Source organism: Vidua chalybeata, chromosome 5, assembly GCF_026979565.1.
Source record: "Vidua chalybeata isolate OUT-0048 chromosome 5, bVidCha1 merged haplotype, whole genome shotgun sequence".
NCBI classification, from domain to species: Eukaryota; Metazoa; Chordata; class Aves; order Passeriformes; family Viduidae; genus Vidua; species Vidua chalybeata.
The window spans coordinates 5,213,851-5,235,865 of NC_071534.1; the positions used below are offsets into that span (position 1 = coordinate 5,213,851).

Consider the following 22,015-nt stretch of genomic DNA (forward strand, 5'->3'; position numbering starts at 1 on the left):
AGTTTTGGTGGCACTGAGGGGCTTTGCAGGATCTGCCCAGCCTTGGTAATTTAGCACAGGATGTAGGAGATAGACCTGGCAAGACTTAGAGAGGCTTCTGGAGTCTCCAGGAGCAAGGAAAGAGAAGGAAACACAAGGCTAAAGCTGGGCTGAGACTCTTCCTTGCTGCACAAACCCAACTCACACAGAACAGCAAAGAGCCCATCCAACCTAAAAATCTCTCAAGGAGCAAAATCACAGCAGAACAATAATAGGAAAAGAGCCCTGAAAACCTTCCCTTGCTTCTTAAAATAGCTCTTCCTTGTGTGCCTGCTCCCCTGCCCTCCCCACCATTTACTGGCAGCTGTAGCACGTAATTAAAAAGGGACTTTCATGCTGGGACAAACATGCAGAAAGGAAAACATTTTACATTTTTCTTTGCCAGTATATACATTTCTGAGTAAATATTAAAGATACTTGCATGAGTGACACAACTTCTTCTCCTGGAAGCCAGATGACTTTTTCTGGTTTTATTCTGCAGTTGACAAGATGATATCTGGTTACAGTAGAGCAATAAAGTAATTATTCCCTCATAAAATTATAAGGCAAGGCTTCATTTTACAATTATTCATGAACAGAGCGAAGAAGGTGATGTATAAACATCAAAGAAAGAGCATTTGTCAAATGTCAATCACTACAACATATTGTGTGAAAGGGAAAACTGGCTTAGACTCTTTTAAAGACTTATGCTTTTTATTTTAAAATTTGATTTAATTTTGAAACAAAAAAAAAAAAAACTCCACCAAAACTAACAAACAAAGCCCTCAAAACCCAAGATCAGTTTAAGAAGAATTTTATAGCCAGTTTAAGAAGAATTTTATAACCAGCTTATACAGCAAAAATCCTTTCCAGAAAAAAAATTCTCTGGACCAGGGAATCAGGACCACTCCTGGTTAGACTTGTGCCAAACCCATTCAGAATCAGTGGTGTCCTCAAAGGATTTCCTTAACTTTTATAGTGTTACTGCACATCCCAAACTTCCACTTTAGTTTACTGCTTGTTTTGTGATGGAAAATTGTCCTTCCACAAGGGCAGATGAGCTTTAGTTTTATAAATATCCACCTCCATAATTAAGATTTATGTTTATAAAAATATTTATACTTCCTCTTCTATTAGGAGAGGAAAAAAATATGTTTTATAATTAGGCAGGAGCAACAAACAAGACACGCGATTGCATTATTAGCATGTGTGAATTCACAATAGGAAGCCCTGTGAAACTTTGCTTGGGAAAAAAACGTCCTGGGCTTGCACAGTAGGTGACTGTTAACTTGCCAGTATCAAAATACCAAGACTTACCATATTAGTTCACTATGGGTCAGTCATTCCCCAGCAGTGGGCACTCAAGTGTTCGTTAGGTCGCACTGAGCCTCTGACATCAGTGATCTCTGGGCCTTTTCCATGTGTTCTTCTCTTCCAGACAGTTTAGCCAAACAGCAAAGAGACACGTAAAGAAATGAAATTAAAATATAATTAAAAAGAAACAGCATTAGAGAGATTTCTATTTATGTATTTGTACAAACATATCTATGCATGTGTTTATCCCCAACAATGTTACCTTCTTAACTTCACTGACTTTCACAATTACCAAATATTAAAATTCATTAATCCAGTGAGATTAAAATATATTCTAAAAACATTTCTCTATGGCTGAATTAAAATCTATAGCCTTTAAAATAGCCCTTAAGATTTGAGAAATTGTTCAACCTACTTACCTTCTAGTACTGCACACCAGCATTACATTCTAGCACGTAAGATAAAAGCAGGTGCTTTGCATTAAAATTACTGGACACCACCTCTTACACAATAATTACACTGAGGTTTAGTCTTTGGATGCTGCTACTTTGAATAAGCAAGCTGAAGTTTGTTTAAGCACTAGTTTAACCAAGTGAGGTTCAGAACGTGGTCTGGAACCTGCATAAGAGTAGGTGCTGGTTAGCCAGGGGTACAGTTTGCAGTACGTGGCAACATGTGTTACTTCTGTTTAAAAGGCTTTTTGTTTGTCAATTAAGCTCCATAGTTTTGTACTTTTGAATAAAATTATGCAAATTTACTGTCTTCTGACATCAGGGAAATGCTTGTGAAGTCTTCCTCTTAGTGAAATGCCAATAATTAATAAATGTCTTTTTCAGTTTGAGCATTTCTGTTAACAGGGTACAGCCACTATAGCAATGACTGCATACCAAGGCAGGCATGAAGCCACCACCCTTTAAGAGTGAATTTATGACCATCTGATGTGGTTTTAAGTGTGTGATGCTCCCAAAAGGGTTAGCCCTGCCCTCCCTCTACTCACAAACACTGAGAAAAGAGTCCTCATTTTGGCATTTCTTTCCTCATCCTCTGTGGACTAATGTGATCTGCTGGGACTGGCCTGTAAGACCCTAAGGCAGCTCAGAACACCAGGGGCTGTGACAGAAACAGCCACTGTGGGGTCAGCAGAGAATGAAACTCCCATGAGCACCCGCTGGATCCCTCGTGGGTACTTATCCCAGCTGGAAATCCCGTGGGTACTGAGTGAACTGGGTGTGGGTGGGTGATGATCCCTGAACCCCAGAGAGACCTTTTCTGTCCTTTGTTATGTGTTACCACGTGAGCCTCCCTGCATGGGCATCCCGTGGCAGGGACCTGCTGGACAGATGCCCTGGGTGCTCAGCCTCATCTACAAGCTCATGACCAGCAGTGTGGGATGGCTTCAGGCTCAGCCAGGCCATCTGTATCTCTTAGAGGCTTTAAATAAGTCCTGTAAGTCACCCATCACCTCCAGGCCACACTGCTGTGAGAAGGGAATTTTGTGTGTAGCATTCCGCCTTCTTCTGCAGGCTGGCTCACCTTGGCACTCTGGATGCACAGAGGATACACCTTACCCTCAAAGCTCCCAAATGAACAAGGGCAGAGGCTCTGTGCTTGCAGGCAGCCTGTCAGGCTCTCACAGATGCAAACAATTTCAGTGTTCAAGGCTAGTCTTAATTTGCTGGTTGTCATTGGTCAGGTTAAGTTTTGTGATCTGCCTGACACAAGCAGCCTGTGGTTGGCTTGGCCACTCACATTTAGTAGCTCTGTACACCCACAGTCACACCCACTATGCACGGGTACAGATTTCTCTTATAGCTATGTTTCTCTCTGCTCGTACTTCAGCACTTCCCTGGTGACAGTTTCATTCTGACAAAAACCATGCTTCTGAAGAACTGCCACAGGAGGGCTCCCATGCTTAAAGTTTCCAGAGAGGAGCACTTTGGCAGTGCATGCAAAGGGCTTTTTTTCCCTTCACTCCTCCCTTCAGCACTAGGGAGGTCTGGCTCACACATACCAGGGAACAAACAGTTGTACTTTGAGCCACTCACAGTGGCTGCTATGACCAAGTTATGTTACACTGAAGGTCACCCTCGATGTCTGTCCCGTTATATCACTGTTCCCCTGGCCTTCATAATTTCCTAATATTTCCAAACTTAAACTCCTGGTGTGGTAAGTTGGATGATATCCTTAAAGAACCACATGATGGAGGCCTGTAAAATGAATTTGCCTAATTCACTTTCATTGGCTGAAGCAATTTCTTTGCTCCAGCTTAACCAAATGCAATTGCTTTATCTTCCTGGTCTTCTTATCAGATAGGACTAACCTATCTGGATTACTCTGAAGCAGCTGAATGAATCAGGAAGGAGTTCCAGGAATGCTACAACTCACTGGTCTGTTCAGTTTGCCCATGGGGTTAGAGAGCTCAGCTACGACAAAGGTTCTGGCCCAGGATCCTCACAGAAAGGTTTAGCTCCTCAGACTGGTTTAATGAAACAATTTCCTGTCTAAAGATGCAAACACTAAATGCCTTCTTTGGAAAAGGCTAGAAGAGCAGAAAAAAAGAGATGCAGAAATGTGAACTTCTACATTTTTTCCCGCTTCTTTTTCTGTATGAAAATTTCTAGCACATCTTAAAACTTCTATCACAAGGTCTTTTCCATTTCTTTCTCACTAAGTCAGTTTTTCTCTAGACACAGCAAAACAAGCTCAATTTATTAATGTGAGCTTGTCCCAAGGTCTGGTTTTGCCAAGTCTTGAGCATTAGAAATCCCCTAAAAATCCTTTCCTTCTCATCCATCCTCCTAGCCTTCCTCTCCCACAACATACACAAGGCACTTCCTTAAGGTTTGCTCTGAGATCAGAGTTTCCTCAGGATGTTCAGCTTCAAAGCTTAAGAAACACTGCAAAATATTAGTCACCAGCTTCACCACAGTTCCCAAACACCAGCAAGCCAGACTTCCAGCTGATGCAATTCATCAGCATTACCCTGTCAAGTTTCACCGAGGACCTGATCCATGGCCACTTGCTGGCCTTGTTTTGTGGGTAACCAGAGAGGCACTGTGTGCAAAACAAAAGTGGGAGAAACTCATCCTGTATGCTTAGGGTCATCTGAAGATTAAATTTTTGCTTGGAATCAGATACAAAGTAGGGGATATGTGTGTATGCCTGTTACTGAGATTTGTAGAAATGTGTTGATAATAGTATTATCCTGTAGGAATATCTTTTTGCCTTTTGTGTCCCACACTACTAGAAAAAATAAAAGCACATACAAGAAATGTCAACAACATACAGAAATGTCAACAATGTTACATACTAAATGATATTTACTTAGTCACATGTGAGAACACTGCAGTGGATATAATTCACCCAAGGTGAATTAATTTTTTTCTTTCCCCTTGTGTCTGGATTTCTATGTTTTCAATGCCATTTGCAAGAGGACAGTTTGTACAGCAGAGCTGTGGTGTCTGTCCTGATGTGGGGCAGCTCCTGCCCCTCATGGCACAGGCCACAGGGTAGGGACTGTACGTGTTGCTTACGCAGTGGTGACACTCACATTCCTCTGAGTAACAACACACTCTCATTCCCATCACATTCCAAAAGATAACTAGTGCTGTGGTAAAATGCTATCTAACTCCATTGTCACCTAACTCAGTACAAGCAAAGGGTGAAATCAGGAGAGATGCATCAGAGTAAATCTACAGGGAATCACATCTTTAAAAAATTCTAATCAGCTTCCCTTTCAAAGCCCAGCTGAGTTTTCTGCTTGTGTTTTTCTCACTGGATGTGCAAGTTAATATATTCCTAAATAATTTTCCAGAGAAGTTTTATTTTGTTTTCCAGTTTCACAGAATGGTCAAATGGATTTTCCTCAGACTTTCTCCCAGAAGCCATTGGCTGAACATAATGATGGAAAATTTCAGCCTAGAAAGTAGAACCTTTCAGAAACTCAGGAGCAAGGGAAAACACTGGACTTGGAAAAAAAACTGTTTTGAGGCCTTAACTACAATACTATGTCAACAGCCATGTGGGTGCTATGGTACAGACATAGCATTGATTTACACACGCAAGTTTTGAAGCTGAGGCAATCAGTGTTAGTTATTTTATGGACCAGGAACACAAGAAAAACAGAAGATGCACACAGCTGGGTTGTGCTGCTGGCCTGATTTGACTCACCAGACTTTCTCAGGAAATGCTTGAGCATGTTTCATTCAGTAGGTAGAGCCGGCAAGCCTGGACAGAGCACCCCTCTCCTGTTTGATGTGGTTCCTAGGGCTTGCACATCCTTTGTATCACACAGGCTTGTGGGTGCTCAGGGCAAAATGAAATTGGCTGATGATTAAATGGCAAAGAAATACAGTGGCACCCTCCAGAAGTCCTCTGATAGTAGAACATACAAATCAGAGCCTGGGTGACAAACTCATCTCTCAGTTCACTCCCTGAAACCACATGATGGTGCAGAGGATGAGGAGGAGCAAATCTAAGGCAAGAAACTTGGTAAGCACTCATGGAATTTAATCCTCTCCAGGGACACTGTCATTCATCTTCTGTATGAGAATCAGGAGAGAACTTGCTTGTAGGGGCAGGCAGCAAAATAATTTGGAATCATCCTGGATGCATGATGTAGCCTTCCCATTTGGCTTTTCACCCTCTGTGAAAAATTTCTGCTGATAGGTAAGAGAGGGTTTGCTAACACAGCCTTCGCCGTTGGATTGCAGCTCACACTGCTTCATATGGAAGAACTCTGAAGCCTAATTGTGCAAGGACAAGTTGTCCTGATTTAGGGCAAATTTGGGAGGAAACATCCAAAGGAGTTCCTCTAGAAAGCAGATTCAAGCAGCCCCTTCCTCAACTGGTTTGGGAAAAGATTCTCCTTGGAGAAAAGTGGAAAAAACCTGTTTATTTAACAGGCAAAGCATTCACCAGCACAAAAATTTTGAACAGTATTAAACAATAAAATCTCTTGCCAATCTGAAGAGATGACAAACTCAGAAAACCCCCTTGGTGGGCTGTAGCTCAGCTCACCCAGTCTGTTCTCAGTCCCTGCAGTGCTGGAAATGCCATGGCCCAGGCCTGGCCTGGTGGGCTACAGGTGTGAGCTGCCCGTGCTCTTCTGGTGTTCAGTCCAGAGCAGGTTTAAACAGTTCCAAGAAAAAAACCAAGAAGGCCAGGGAACTTCTCTGCCTCAGCTAGCTAAAAACTAACTAAAAACCAAAGGAGAGCTCTGTCCTGCTGTCTGTCTGTGCTGCAGACAGCACAGTCCAGGAGAAGGATGCAGGGGAGCAACTGCAGTTTCTGAAAACTGCGTGCCTCTTGTCCCCACTTCACTCTCAGAACCGGTCTAAAAGGTGCAAAACTTATTTCTGGGCTAAACAAACAAATGGAGATACAAGCATCATAAAGTCGCCCCAGGACACAAGTGCTCACAGAATAGAAATTACTGTGTCCTTCCATGCTGTGGAACAATTATTGCTCTCTTACAATACCAACAGTAGCTCAGGGAAAACCCATTTGCTGCTGATGCAGTTTGAAGCAGGAAAAATAGTTAACGTAAACAGAAGCAATCTAAACAAAGTGGTCTTCAGCCTCAGTGGCCAGAGCTCCTGTGTTAATTTACAGCTTGAACCACCGGTTGCCAAGATGCTTTTTAGTCTTCAAGTTGGTGAAGTGGTTTTGGGTTGTGTGCAGAAGGCGGTTATTTTTTTGTAAGCTTTGATCTGCAATGAAAAAAGCCAAAACTTTTTCATTTTACATTTAAAAGGCAGAATATATAGCCATTCCTTTGAGAGTAGGAGAGGGATTGATTCTTGCATAAGTTTAGCATAAATACCCAGAGAAGAGAAAATGTATGTTCCCTACCCTAAATGCTTGTGGTTGCTTTGTGATTCTCGTTTCCATTAGAGGGTGCCCTTGTTTCAAAAATTTCCCAGTCTGGGGTTTCTTCCATCAAAGGGTTGCCTTTAAAGCAGGTCTTCAAGTTAGGTGGTCCAGTCCAGTTAGTAAATGCTAAGCAAGGTAGAAGACAGCATGATTAAACAAGATAGCATTACTTATTTTCCCTGCTGTACAAGTCAAGAGCACTGCAGACATTAAAGATCAGGAGGTAGCAGCTGCTCTCCTTGGAGTCTCTCATTACACAGACCCTGCAGAGAGCCTCACCAACAGGCTAAAACCACTTTTCACAGTTTCATTCTTTCTTTCTTTTGAAAGGGAAGAAGCCAAAGGACTGTTTACATTTGCATTTTAAAGTCCATTTATACAAAAAACCTACCGCTTTGTACTGAATATGGGAAAGAAGCTGCATCTGATATTTATAAGACTTTACAACTAGGTGCATTTTAAACAAACCAAATAACATACAATCAAGCACTGGATAGGTTTTTTTACTGTCATGTTGGCAGCAATGACTCAGTGCTGGAAGAGGAGAGGCTTGATCTCTGCAGCTGTCCAGCCCAATAACCTGCACATGATATCCTCCTTCCTGCAGACCCTTCCATCTAAAAGGCAGCAGGATATTACTTAAGGGAGATGCTGGCACAAAAGGCACAACACAGCCACTCTTCTGTTCCTCTCTTGCCTTCTGTTCTTCCCTTCACTGTGTCAGCAGATGATGAAAATTGCCATCAACTGTCCTCAATAGGTGTCCTCCTTCTTCACCAGTATCTGGTGTCATGAAGCCTGTATCCCAGCTCTATCCTGACAATCCATATGGATGCATTTTATTAAGTGCTCAAACTTGAATGATTTTAAAAAGAGATAGCAACAATGACATCAGGTTCTTGGAAGTACAGTGTTGGCTAAGCACTGTCTCTATTTGAGAACCTTACAGCTATACTTGGCTGCATCTGCCTTAGAGAAGAGGCAGTCGACCCTTCAAGCATTATGGAAGCCCACCCCACCCCCAAGATTCAGCTGCAGGCTGAGGAGAAACCAAACTCTCCCACTGCTTCAGTTTCAGGCTGCTGCATTTGCAAGTGACACTCCTGGCTATGATTTCTACCAGCATTCAGCAGCAGCTGTGCCCCCAGCTGGGAGTTTTCACTTTCTATTTTTAAAATCAGTGAAATCAGGAGCATATGTGGCCTATAATTTACCATGTATTTTTAATAATAAAATCCACTCAGCAGAGTATCAGTCTGTAATTCTATGCAGGAGATGCTTTGCTCACTAGGAGATCCTTTATCAGGGTTTAATATACCTGCTTCTATTGAGGGACTGATGCCCTCTGCAATTTGCCATAATCAAAGTGTACAGTACATCACACAAAAGCCTAAGTCATACAGAGTTTGTTGCCCAGGACCAGGCTCAGAAACAAATAAGTGAAAATAGCTTCTCACTTTGGTGCAAAATTGGAAACAGTGCATGAGAGACAGTTACATCCCAGATGCTCTCTTATTCCTGGATTGTGACAACAGTTAGTGAACACAATATATTTTGATTCACATTTGTGAATTTAAGTGGTTTGTTCATTTAAGTGCACATTTATTTTAAGCACTGTTGTATTTTCAGGTGGCAACTTTTTCTAGCTAGAAGACAAAATACAACAGAAGGAAGGAGAAAAAAATGTAAATAATATCTGGCTAGGGGTGAAAAGAAAACTGACATGAATGGCAAAGAAACACTGTAGATGATATAATTTTTTCTTGCCATAAAAAAGAAGACAAGTCATTGGGACTTACAGAATCAATTCATAATGTTTTGGTTTTTTTCCCCTTGCCCCTTAGAATTAAGACCACTTTTTTCATTTCAGAGAGGTGTAAACCACATGTGCTACAGCCTAATCTGGGTGTCCATTAGAACCAGGCCTGCTTCTGACTTAGGCTGCTCTAATGTCTACATCAAAATGTTTTGGAATAATTTTTTGTTGAAATCAGTAGAGTTACATGTGTAGCCTGTAAGAAAAGCTAGAATGGTAAATCACACAGGTCTTGAAGGAAACACAGAAGATTTCAAGCACCTCTACACAGACAGGTAAGCAACTAATTATATGGCAACCCTTCTGGTGTTCTCATGATGTGTAAAGGTTCTATTTTTTGCCAAGGGACCTTTTTATGTTAATTGTTTTCCCTATGTGAGTTTAAAAGGCCACCCAGAGCTTTCTACACTCTGTCCCAGGGATGCTTAGAAGACTTGTGTAGTCTTATGAGGTTCTGTTTATGAATGACCTGTGGTGTTCAAAGAGTGCCTATTTCTCATTTGCTTTGCCTTATTATGATCTGCTGTAATCAGTTAAGCCTTTAAGGTTTCCCTTGGGGACCATCCATCCTCCTCTGGAAGAGCCAACGCTGAGGAAACGTGTCCCTGCAAAGGCACCAGGTCTTGCAAAGGCTTCTCACACGTTCTCTGTATATTTGCTGTCAGACTACGCCCAACAGGCTTTCCTCTTCCTGGAGATGTTATGTGGGCTAAAACCTGGTCAGGTCTCCATTCCTGGTGTACCTGATGATGGCCTTATTGTCACTCTTGGAATGAAACTGGGCTACAGTTGGTGGTGATCTCCTTTAATGACCAATCAATTTTATATTCAGTTTCTCAGTAGTGTTTATATTATATCATTGCACTATACTGTAATTGTTGTTGCTGCCTGGAATGGAGAGTTGAGGAAGGGGTAGAAAACTCCTGCCTATCTACGTGTGTAGATGTTGTCATGTCCCATTTATAATTTCACTACAATACTGCATGGAAAGTGACAAGAATAAATGTTCAGATGACTGTTTCAGTGCTTTCCATCTAGGATCTGTGAAACGATATCTTTGACTTGGGGGCTTGAGCATGAGTGAGACGGGCAATAAATTCTGTCCTCAGGACTAGGATGTCCTGGCAGGACAACCAGGGAAAGCTTGCCAAGCTGCTGCCTAGCTCATAGGTATACAGAGAAGCCAGCATCTAAGACAGAAAGGCCTGCACCTTTCAACAGCTCTAAATTAATGTGAAATAAAATTGATGTCAAGCAGAAAAGACTGGATCCTGCTGGCAAACACCAGATTGGAACAAAACTGATGAGAATGATGTGGACAAAGCTGCTAAGTTGAATATCTCTAGACCTTTGAGCCAGAATTGTTTTCACAGTGTGATCTTCCCTGCTTTGAAGCTTCTGGGAATGGTATTGCCAACAAGGTTAACCCAAAGGTTAGCTGGTGAAAAATAAGCACAACCTGATAGTATCTTATTTGGCTTCTGCTCAGTCATCAAATTGTATTTGTGTCTTATTCGCTTCTCCTCTCAAAATATTTCCAGCTTTCATATTCAGCCAGCTATCTGTAAAACTCACCGGTAGTAGCTGTCACACTGGGACCAGTACTGTTTGATGTCTTCCTTAATAGCATGGACAAAGGGATCAAGTGCACCCTCAGCGGATTTGCAGACGACACTCAGCTGATGGGGCAGTGGCACACCTGAAGGACATCCAGAGGCACCTGGACAAGCTGGAGAAGTGGCCCAGTAATCCCATGATGTTTAACAAGGACAAGGGCAGGTGCTGCACCCAGGTCAGGACAACCCCTGGGATCAACCCAGGCTGGGGATGAGCAGATGGAGCAGCCCTGGCAGAAGGACCTGGGGGTGCTGCTAGCTGAGAGCTGGCAACATGCTCTATGACCCAGAACCCCCCTGTGCTGGGCTGAGCCCCCAGCGTGGACAGCACGGGAGAGGAAAGGAGGGCGGGATTCTGCCCCTCTGCCCTGCTCAGGTGAGACCACCCCCCACCCTACAGAGCTGCCTCCAACCCCAGGGCCAAGCACAGGAAGGACAGGGAGCCAGTCCAGAGGAGGGGCACCAAGATGATCAGAGGGATGGAGCAGCTCTGCTGTGAGGAAAAGCTGGGAGAATTGGGATTGTTGTGCCTGGAGAAGGAAAGGCTCCAAGGCACTTTTCAGTACTTAAAGGGGGCCTATAACAAAGACAGAGGCAAAGTTTTTTTCAAGGCCTTTTGCGACAGGACAAGGGAGGATGTTTTTAAACTGAAGGAAGGTAAATTTAGATTAGATTTGAGAAAGAAATCTTTTACAATGAAGGTGGTAACATCGGAATAAGTTGACCAGTGAGGTGGTGGATGCCTCATCCCTGGAAAAATTCAAGGTCAGGTTGGATGGAGCTCTAAGCAACCTGATGTGGTTGAAGATGTCCCTGCTCATTGCAGGGAAGGGAGGAGCAGCTGACCTCTAAATGTTCCATCTGATCCACACTATTCTATGATTTTATAATCACTGTCCAGGGCGCCACTTATTTACAAGAGCAGTGCTCATCATTCACAACCATCTGCTCAGTTCTGCCCAGGAGTTAGTAAACAAGGCTCTGGAGGACCAAGAAAATGCTTTAGCTTTTACAACATTAGACCATCTGATGTAGATACGGTCAACTCACTTAGAAGTGGAAACTGAAAAGTAACTTGGCAAATAATGTCCCATACTTGAACCTTCTTTGGCAGTGGGATAGATAAGATAATGTGATGGAGCTTTTCCATCTCTGGTTTCTAAAGTCACCACAGGATTGATGAAATGGTGAGTCAACAGGTTAGCAGATACTTCTGTTTGTCTGTTTTGCTGGCTCCTTTACTTGTTCTGTATCTCCTGGTTACCCTGGGAATAAAAGAAAATTCCAAAACATATGATGCAAGTAGGAAGACGCAGAGATCCGAGACAAATGAGGCTAAATAAAGATTTCTTACAGCACACTTCAGAAGGTAATTAATTCTGAGCTCTGCCTCAGGTTGTCTGGGGGACTTGGTTCAAAAATCTTCCCGAACAAGGCATATGAAATCAGAAACGGAGTTTTTATCCATGTAAAATGCCTTCCATATTGACAGAAAATTGACTGTCTTTCAGACCACAAAGGCAGCATCCTTCCCAGAGGTGGACATGCATGAGGATCGCCTGATTTTTATTAGTTAGGACATGAAAGTGAAGGATTAGTGGTTGGAGTAACAGTTAGTCAAAGTCCTAGGATAGTTTGTGTGCAGAGATGCACTCAACATTGCCAATGCATAAGAAAACTCCTGGGTTTTGAAGCCTGAAGCTTTCCTACACAGAGGTTACCAGCTGTTTAATTTCTTTGACAAACAGAAACCTACAAGGAGCTAAGAAGAAAGTAACTTAGTTTTATTCACTTTTTGACATGAGGTAGAAGTTCAGCTCATTTTCCTGGTAATGAAACAGTCTCAAAGCAGCCATTTTCTGTGTCCCATTTATAATGATATTCCAAAACCAGAAAAAGACAAAAGAACCCACCCATCTCATAAAATGTGTCTTTGAAGTGCTTAAACCCTCTGGTAAAAGAAGAAAGAGGAGCTGAGGTTAAATTTTGGGACAGAGACTTCCAAAAGTAAAAACTACTGGTAGAAAAGAAAGAATCCAGACCTAGACACCCCTTTTTCATCTCCTGTTATGCCAGGGAAGGCTGCTACTCTGATGAAACAGTGGAAAGGCAGAGGTATAGAGGAGAGTCTGAGTAAAACTGAATGTGAATGCTGATGTCGGCAGCAGGTAAAGCAGCAGAGGGCAGAAGGTTCCAAGCTTCTCCAGTCAAGCTGGCACATCCACATGGCACAAAACCTTTCTGTGATACTAGATCAGGCCCAGAAGTACAGCTCAGCAGCCTCAGCTCTCCCGCTCATTCCATGGCGTGGTGAAAATAAACCCATTGTACCGCTGGGGCTGAAATGCTGAGCCACTACTTTTCTTTCATAATGTCTGTTTCCAAGCTGGCTGTGCCTCTGTGCCAGGTGTAATGTGGGTAACATTCACTGTGAAACACTGGCAGTGAGTGGGTTGTTTTCTAAGAGGCTTCTTTGCTCACTGGCAAAGAGAAAATACCTCCTTCACACCCTCACACATGCTCTCCCAGAGGAACCAAGAACAGAGCAGTGCCTTCTCCAGATATGTACTTGCCAGGTCTGTTCTTTAAAGGGCCTGCAAGTCCCTGGGAGCACCAGGAGCACTGCCTAGAATGCCATATATATCCTACAGGATGCATTAATTCATGGGTGTGCAGCCTCTTCTGAGAGTGCCCCAGGGAGGAATTGCTCCTGGCTGCGTGTACAACAGGAGTGTGACATCACCCAGGAGCACTGACAATGTCCCTGGCTAGAAATGGGCCACTGGAAAGCACTGTACCTCTTTCTCCACATCACCACTTCCACCCCTGGCTCTGCCCATGGTGTCATCTGCTCAGCAGTGAGCCCGCAGAACAGAGCTCTGCCTCTCACAGCAAGGGCTGAGCTCTGCACTAAGCCTGTTTAGGAAGATTAAAGAGTAAGGAATATGAGGATCTTTTGTATCCTACCTCCCTTTGTGCAAGTAAACTGCTCCTTAGAGAAGACAGAAGATCTCACCTTAAGCACCTTCCAGAAAGTAAGCAAGCAAACCCCCCTACCCACATCTGCCTGTTAATGTAAATTGTCAGGAATTATCCTTTTAAGAGATAAAGGGGAGAGAAGGAACATAGAATATGATTGTGCCTTGCAGCCAATTTTAGAGGGTAGCTGATCTGGGTTTGGCATAATGCTGGCTCGAATTTCACCCGTAAAAGCCCTGTAGACATTAAAAAAGCATTCATTATCCACCCAGACACAAAAAACTCATTATGCACTATTTTTCCAATCTTGCTAATTATGTTCCTGCTGAAGGACAGCATTATCTGCTTCCTTCGGATTGCTTGCAGCTCATGGGGGTTTGTTTTTAATGACACAGAAAGTTCTTGGCTGGGCTTCTCCCAAATGACCATAGACCTACATGTATGGACTCCTTTAAAGTGTTCAGGTACAACATGAACCCAAGGCCTGCCCATCTTTGCTATTTCTTGGGATATTCACACATAACAATCAAGTGACTTGTTGCCCATAGCCAAAAGAGTTCAACTAGAATCCCATGTGAGCATTTTCCACATTTTTGAATATAACAAATCCAGTGCTGTCTAACAAAGGACACTAAATGCCTTTCATGATCTATTTAGCCATTTTTCTACAATTTCCTTCCTGCATGGTAGAGAAAGGCCTATCATGAATTTAGTGATGAATGTAGACATCCCTATTAAAGGCTTACCTCGACCCTATAATTACATTTTATTTTAATTCTGCTTAAACTTTTATTAGCACTTTGGCTTCAAGAGGAAATGCGGTGTAGCTACCCTTAACCATGACATCACAGCTGTTAGCACAGCAATAACCTCCAAGAACCACAGACAGTGTTTTTTCTTGAGCAAAGGCAGCAATTGTACCTCATGGTCAGATGTTAAGAGAAGTTTTGGCACTCAGTTACGCTGCAGGGCGCAGGTACCACCCTGGGTGTGCTGCCTGCCAGTCATCAATATGCTGAAACTGGGCATCTGATGGCACCAAGTCTGTCTACCTACCCTGGTCACAACAACCCCCTGCAGCTCCAGGCTGGGGGCAAAGTGGTTGGAAAGTGCCTGGTGGGAAAGGCCCTGGAGGTGCTGGTTAACAGGGGCTGAAGATGAACCAGACGTGGTCAGATAGCCAAGAAGGTCAATGGCACCTGGCTTAGAACAGGAATGGTGTGGCCAGCAGGACTAGGACAGTGATTGTCCCCCTGTGCTGGGCACTAGTGAGGCCACACTTCAAATCCTGTGTCCAGTTCTGGGCCTGTCACTGCAAGATGCACATTGGGGGCTGGAGCATGTCCAGAGAAGGGAATGGAGCTGAGGAATGATTTGGAGCACAAGCCTGTTGAGGAGTGGCTGAGGGAGTTGGGAGGGCTCAGTCTGGAGAAAAGGAGATTCAGGAGGAACCGTCTCACTCTCCTGACAGGAAGGTTCAGCCAGGTCAAGTTGGTCTCTTCTCCCAGACCACCAGCAACAGGACAAAGGAAAATGGCATCAAGCTGCACCAGGCGAGGTTCAGGTTGGACATCAGGGGAAATTTTTTCCTGGAAAGGGTTGTCAAACATTGGAACAGGCTGCCCAGGGACATGGTGGAGAATCCATCCGTGGAGGTGCTCAAGAAACGACTGGACTCAGTGCTTTGGTGTAGTTGATGTGGTGATGTTTGGTCAAAGGTTGAACTCAACCTTTGAAGTCTTTTCAAACCTAAATTATTCTGTGACTCTGTTGCTGCATAGACAGGACCTTATCGAGGTAACCTTATCGAGGCTTTTTTTGGTTGCATGACTACTCAGAAATTTCTACCCAAGTTACACTGCTGCAGAACATCTCTGGCTTCTCTGGGGCTGCTCTGTAAAGGCCTTACACCAGAGCCATGCTGGTAGGAAGGAGGAAGTGTGTGGCACATGGCAGGGAGTTTGCTCTGGAGCTGAGCTTCCCAAAGTTGTGGCATGTTCTTAGCCTCTGGACAGCTAAAGGTGTCCTCCAGCTTTATGTGTCATATGTGTGACAGCTGCTGCCTGTTCTTCTATCACAGCTGAGTGCTTTTGGGAGCCCTCACCCTAAGCATGTAGCAGTTTTTTCCTTAAGACTCAAAGGTAACTCGGAACTACTTTTTTTTTTTCTAAGGAACATAACTCTAGCTTGAATATGTTCTTCTGTGGAGCTCTAATTTAACAAAAGCAGGCACTGGCAGTAGCAATGCTTAATAAAACAGCTAAACACTACCCAGGTTCCCACAATGTGAAAGCACAACAGAAGAGAGGTCTAGGAGAGGACATTCTTGTCATGGCTAAAGACATCCTGCACTTAAAGGGTTTTTCCCTATGCAGATTCCTCAGAAGAAAATAGGATGGCAGATTCAGCGGGACATAGTAGATGAATCACCTCTTATCTGGAAACCCCGGTGCCAGAGTGGATGGGTGGCAGACAATTTGGTGCCGTGCAGTATGAGATGGTCCCAGAGCCAGAGGGAAGCTGTGATGTGATGCTAAGTGAAGTGCCAGCCCTGCACTGATGGACTGTGAGACAGGAGACAGCTGAGGGAATCTTCAACCAGAGATTGTGAGACTTGGCAGGTCTGGAACTGGCACTGCAAAGCTGTTGGAAAACTAACTTGAGGTGACAGTGTTGTGTTTAAAGAATCTTGTAATTCTTGTAATAAAAACACAACAGAAAAATCAGCAGCCTCAGGCTTTCTTCAGATCTATGGTCACTTGTAAATTCATGCAAAGCTGTGTTTCAAGGTAAGGGCAAAAACCTAAGGAAGTGAATGGAGGATATTTGATTGTTTTCCTGCAGCTTTTGGTCTGTGCCTCTCCCACTAGGTGGCTGAATTCCTATTAAAGGAGTAGCATGGCAAACCTTTGCACGTGCATGCACATCACCTGTGAGGATTAAAACAAATGTTCTTCAATACCATGTTTGTTTGTCTGAAGGGCATGGAGGGAGGCAGCAAGAAAAGCCTTAAATTGTGAGAAGTATTTGGAGGTGAATCCCTTACACACTCTACCAAGGGTTCTTTCCCTCTGTAGTGTTCTTCTTCTCCCACATTTGGTCTTTATCTGTTTTTCCTCTTGAAGCCTAGAAGTTTTCTTTTCCCACAAGTTCTAATGCTGTACACTTACAATGGTACAATTTAAGAGTAGGAGAGGAGAATTCCTATTTTTAGTTCCAACATATAAAATGTTATCTGGGGACAGATAATTTTGTCCTAAGTGATTAAGCAGAAAAAGGATATGGCAACAAATCAAACCTTAGAAAGGATATTTGTGTGGTTAAGGCATTAGCCTGTTAATTCTTAAGATTTGTTCTCCTTTTCTGGCTCTCTGACAGCCTCCTTAGGCCACTCATGGGTTAATTTCTGTTTCTTGATTCTCTTGCTGCAGTATGGGGATAATGCTAACTTATCCAACAGTCTGGTGCAATGAGGATAAATTAATTACTCTGTGACAGATTTCCAAACACATTAGTGCTTGCTGCCACAACAAAGCCTTTTATGTAAACAAATACCCCTGGGAAAACAAAAGGCTGGATTTAAAGATTGCTTTTTGAGATAAATTCTTATATCAGCACTCCAAACATGGGCACACACCCACACCAAAGGGAGAAAAAAATGGGACAAATGTATGGTGTCATGCTTTAAAGATCTTGAAAATCAACCAAATCTGTGAAATGCTAAGGAGACTTAATGTAATACTTATACATCCTGGGGCTAGTTCTCAGGAATGCTGAGTACCCTCTGCTCCCCACTGACTATGAGTTGTTGGCATTCAGCAAATTGAGATGGAAAATAATAATTTAGTGAACAAAAGGCATTGGAATTAAGCTTTATTCCTCAACTTGCCCTTAATCATAAGAAATTCCACAAAGCTTAACTGTTGTAGCATCTGCATGCTTGAAGATCTGTATCTTAAAACACTTAATAGTATTTTTAAAGTACTGATTATCTCTTTTCTCCCTCTCTGATTGTTCCCCCAACCCATGAAAATGTCATTGTCTGGCTCCCAAGAAGGCAGCCAGGGAAGAAAATAGGGTGAGGATTTTGCCATTATTTTCTCAAGTCTCTAAGATGGCCTTGGATCTCCCCTTCTCTCATATGGAGCCCAAAACTTCAGCACACCCCAAAAACCTACTGGCAGATTTGGGAAACACGAGCCCAAGATAGATAATTTATCTGGGACGCCCATGTGCAGTATCTCCTGGCTCATTCCAAAGCCATGTGTTAATCATAATGTCAGGGGACTGAACCCCAGGGACTGGCCCAACTCAGAGCACTTGGACCCAGAATCATAATATGTGAGAAGAAAGTGATTTTCCACTTGGTCAAAACCAATGTGACAGCTTTGAGTTCCTTGGAAAAGCAGCTGTTTTTTTTCTGCCTGAAAATGGAGTTGAATGCCTTTCTGATCCGAGACAGCTTTTAAAACTCAATTAACCGTAACACCTGGCTTTTGAGGATGTGTTTGAGCCAACGCTTCCCCATCTCAAAACATGTCACCTTTGAGGAAGTTTACACCCATACCTAAGCTCGGTGTGGAAGCGCGAGTAAAATCTTTCCTTTGAGTGTGGGAGTGGGATTTCACAGGTGCAGGGGGCCGAGCTGCGATGGTGGGAGCTGCTGCTGGGGAAGCAGCATGTGAGTGGACGCGGCCTCCCTGAGGCCGGGCGGGCCTGAAGGCCGGCGTGGCGCTCCCCTTGCGGGCACAGCGTCCGGCCAGGCCGGGGTGGATTGAAAGAAGGAGACCAAAGCCAAGCCCTGAAGGCTGAAAGGCACACAAAGCTCGTGTGCCCCTACCCCTCAGCCATGCCTCACGGAACGTTTGCGGGCAGCGGCGCATGCCGAGCGCGCGGTGCGCGGGAAGGGAAATGCCAGAGGGGCCGTCAGTGCTGAGGGCCCTGTTTACCAACCAGGGCACGCTCCCTCGGCTTGGCCGCGTCGCCGCTCCTCGCCGGTGACCAGCTTTGCCTCAGACCCACCTCAGAGCTCTATTTTTTTTGGCGGGGCCTGCGACCCCGGGCAACCCAGCCCGGTGTTTGAGCCATGCCCAGCGCATTGCAGAACGGAGAACACACGGGTTTTTGTTTCAAATATATTGCTTAAAATAACTCCATCTCTAGAAAGTTGAAGTTGGACACCACCCCCTTCCACCTCTTTTTCCTCACTCTCCCCTCTTTGCACAGCTGTGGCTCCCATAGGGACCTAAAGACGGATGTACCATGAGGATCTGGTTATCATTGCTTGTTCTTAACCCCACCAAAAAAAAAAAAGAAAAAAAATAGAAAAAATATTTATTGCTTTCTCTGGGCTGCTGGACAACAGCAAGTGTCTGTGAGAAGAAGGGGGAAAGTAAAGCACTGGCTGAAAAACATCCCCTGCTCCCTTTCCACCCCCCCGTCATCGTGTGCTCTCTTCAAACACGTTTTTAAACATACCAGTTTTGGTCTGGTTTCCTGGATGGCACATCTTAGTGTCTAGCTGGGCTCCATCCATTTCCTCATGAGACAGGGTAGAACCAAGGTGACAAGATTGATGAAACATTTTGAACGAGGGGAATGGGTGAGGAAACCCTCCCAGGAAATCAGTGGAAATGAGGCGAGGGAATACTTTTATTGAAGGGCATTGAGCAAATCTGTTTCAGGAGAGAAAAGGTAATTTATATTCTAGAGACATAATTTGGCATTTCCTCTTGTTTGTCCTACCAAAATGATGAACTGACTAGTTTCATTTTATTTTATTTATTTTTTATTTTAAATTCAGTACCTGAATTTGCCCATGTTTCATTTTCTTTTGCGGTTTGGAGGTGGGAGTTAAAATGCCTGCCTCACCTAGAGTTCAGAAGCAACCAAGTTACTTCCACTTCTGGAGGGTCCTATATTTTATTCCAAATTGGCACAAGATCTGTTCAGTTATTCTTAGCCTTCCTGACACCTTTTTGCTTTTGTTACATTAATGCATGGATGTGAAGAGGGAAGGGACTCTGGCTTCTGGATCCTGTTCCACTGAGCTGCTAATTCACATTAAGAAAGGTCAAGTCTAATAGAGCACTGCCTTATGCTGAGGCCAAGCGGAAAAGGAGTTCATTTGAAAATTCACTTTCCAGGTGTATTAACCCCTTCAGGTGCCATTAGGCTGTGTATCTGTCACAGCAGCAACTCTTTTATGGAGGAGCCCAGACAAACTGGGTTATTTCTCATCTTTCAACTCCAATTCTCTCTACCTCAGATCACATCTCTGCTATGTTCCTGCTGCTGCTTAATCTCACATTGTATCAGGCTGTTGCCTGCCAGGAGTAAAGACTCTCCTCCCTACTAGGGTGTGGAGTCTGTACATGTCTGTTTATTTATCAGGGCACTCTATGCAGAGTGAAAAAAGGCAGCAAAATCACCTAAAAAGGATCACTTAATTTTTTTTTTTATTTTTTTTTTATTTTTTTTTTTTTTTTTTTTTTTTTTTTTTTCTCGGTAGGCAAATGCCTTCATGGGTGTAGTTGGAAGAGTTTTGCTTCTTGGACAAAGCTAGAAGGGTGAGGGGATACCATGCACATGGGAGTTGATCTTTATTACTTGTATTCCAGCCATGAAATAAAAGACCTGGGTAGCCTAGAGATGCTGGCTTCTGCCTGACACCCTACATATGTGATTGCAAAATATGATGACAAAAGAGAGGAAGGCTGGATGGCTGCTCAGAAGGTGCTCAGGGAAATGGAAACAAAGTTCATCAGCTGAGAGACAGAAATACATCTATTTATCTTGAGCAGAAGTAAGAGGTATGAGGAGTGAACAAAAATTTTCTTTTGTTGAAAAAGAGAAATACAGATCATGGTATTTGGCCACAACACAAAACCTGAAGCTGATGCGAACGCTTTAAGAAAACAGAACTCTGGGCTCAGCCTCAAGGGAAAGAACAAACAATTTACTTTTCACTCTGTCTCAGTTCAGACCAAGTTAAGAAATGGTTTTCTGTAACAGGGACAGTGCATGAGCAACAAAACAAAGCAAAACTACCACTCTGGGGTTGTGGGTGGTTCTGGACAGAGCTTGGTACTGACCTGACTTCTGCAAGGGAAGAGCCCCAGGCAGTCTAGTGAACATAGATGCACAGCCAACATTGGCTCGCAGTGCCCAAATGAACTTGTTAAAATACAAAAAGACTGCAAAAGGAAATGAAAACAAAACAAGAGAGATATCCCAGCTGTGTACATTCTACTCTTTCAGGATGTCTACTTCTACAGGGAACTTTTTTCCTTAACCTCAAAACAGTTCATTTTCAAATATTTTTTTTGAAGAGGAGCTACTTTTGTGGTAGGTTTTTCTTCTAAACATACGGTGTTTAGTTTATGTCTTGTAGTGAGACTACATGTGTGATATTTTTAATATATATTTCTATGCACATGGGAACGTAACGGTTCCTGAACCATTTAATGGAAGCTGTGCATGATGACCTTTTCCAAAGCTTCTCTGGACAGTGGCAATCTCAAATAAAACCTAGAGCTAGCACTAGTGTTGGCACAACACACCAGATGTCCTTTTCCTCGTGAGTAAGGACTGGTGAGAAGCCACATTGACCAGGTGACACAATGGGGAGCAGCAGCAGCAGTGACGTGTGCTGGAGAGCAAAGGGATGAATCCCGAGTCGGAGGCACATGGTGCTCCTGGTCAGCGCTGCCCTTTTCCAGACACTCTGGTGCCCCACGAGGCTGGCAGGCACCCTCCCTCCAGGAGGGGAACTCCCCCAGTGTTGGCTGGGAGAAGAAATTCAAGTCTTTGCCCTGTGTCCTTCGAGAAAACAAGAATCTCTCAGTTTGCGTTTATGAGATTTCACATTTGATTCCAGCTGGAGGGAAATAGAGAAAAAACCACACCCTTTCCTTAGCCAGGCTGGAGGTTGTCTGCACACAGAGACTGTGACTGTAGGTTATTCCACAATGGTTTGAGTATGCCCCACTTCCCAGCCCTGCTGAGAAGATCTTGATCCCAAGGGAAAGCGGCACATCCTTGGGTGTGAAGGCCTTGGAGGTGGGCAGAGCACGAGGTGTGGCTGAGACAGGCTTCGTGCCACTCCATTTGGCACAGGTAATGACAAGGTTTCCCTTTGGCTTGCCAGGAGGGGCTGCTGCCTGCAGAGCACCTTCAGTGTGTAGCTCAGCTGTGAGAATATGCATGTTGGGAAAGTCTGCTCGGGGCTTTCGTCGCCGGTTATTGGTTTCATGAAGGCCAAGGTATTTTTGCACAGAATCAGGAATCCTAGGAAGAGTCCCAAAGCACAAAGTTGTTCAAAATCTGAACTATTTCTGGGGAAAGAGGCTGAGTTTAGGCTGTTATAGACAGAGGATGCCAAGTCTGGATCCAAAAC

At 43.8% G+C, this 22,015-nt stretch overlaps 1 long non-coding RNA gene across 1 annotated transcript; it reads right to left on the reverse strand.

Annotated features, from left to right (window-relative positions):
- Positions 1–421: 421 nt before the first annotated feature.
- On the reverse strand, positions 422–18,722 carry LOC128788305 (uncharacterized). Its single transcript, XR_008431021.1, has 3 exons — positions 18,185–18,722; positions 1,336–1,444; positions 422–535 (listed from the first exon to the last, which is right to left on the reverse strand). It is a non-coding gene; the product is annotated as an uncharacterized LOC128788305 (long non-coding RNA).
- Positions 18,723–22,015: the final 3,293 nt, after the last annotated feature.